Source organism: Carlito syrichta, unplaced genomic scaffold, assembly GCF_000164805.1.
Source record: "Carlito syrichta isolate Samal-C Ts95f unplaced genomic scaffold, Tarsius_syrichta-2.0.1 Scaffold311355, whole genome shotgun sequence".
Lineage (NCBI taxonomy): Eukaryota > Metazoa > Chordata > Mammalia > Primates > Tarsiidae > Carlito > Carlito syrichta.
The window spans coordinates 77,933-79,003 of record NW_007255451.1 but is presented as its reverse complement, the minus strand read 5'-3'; positions in this window follow the sequence as shown (position 1 = coordinate 79,003).

Genomic DNA, 1,071 nt, shown 5'->3' with positions numbered 1-1,071 from the left:
GGGGGGGGGGGGTGCCCCACCTGGACCCACTGGCTGGGAAAACCCAGACCCTAGCCCACCCTTACATGAAACAGATGGGGAGACTGAGACCCAGTGGGCGCCTGAGCTGTCCAAAGTCACACAGGGAGCTGCTGGTGTCCACCCCTGGATCCCTGGGGGCTTTCCCAGCTCAACACTTGGGTGTCTCTGTGGCAGGGGCTCTGGGTGCCCAATCTCAAATCCTTAGGGCTTTACTGCCTCCTCCAGCCACGGTGTCATGTACCACAGCCCATGAGGCAGGGCTGTGGACCCAGTGACCTGAGCTTGTGTCCACCACCCGCTGGCCTGTGGGCTTCTGGGAGATTCTCCAGGCCTCCCCATTCTTACTTGCAAGAGGGGACTACAAATACCATTCCCCTCACAGGCTGGTTGTGAGGATTTAAATGAGCGAATACAGCAAAGCGCTTGGACCAGTGCCTGGCGACGGCGCACGGGCTTCCTACGCTGACCTCTGCCATCGGGAAGAGACTTCTCCTGGGCTCCGACAGGCCCATCCCAGCCCCCAGGTGACCTCACCCTGACCCTCCCCGCTAGCCATCAAGAACCACACACACATGAGAATATAGAAGTTTATCTCCTTTTAGTTAAAAAAAATAATCGTACCACCGAATGAAGACGTAGCTTTTTGGGGGGGGGAAGGGGGAGATGGGTGAGAAGGGAGGAAAAAATAAAAATAAGAAGCAAAAGCCCAAAATAAACAGACCATTTCATATTCATCTGTATAAACATATCTGCTAAGGCAAACGCAATCCAGGGCCAAGGCTGCTGTGCTAGGCTCGGTACCTCCTAATTTCTGCAGATTCTAAGGCCAAAAAAATAAAACCTCTTCCAGTCCAACGAAGCTTCGCGGACTCTGGGGGGGTGTTTTACTAAAATAAAGAGTTATCGAGTTTAAAAAGCAGTGACGCTGTTATGACACACACTGAAAGTTGCATAACTGTGGCCTCGGGGGCCGTTCACTTGTTTGGACTGGGTGACGGTCACAGTTTCACGACACAGCAACGGACACACACACGCGCGCGCGTGCGCACA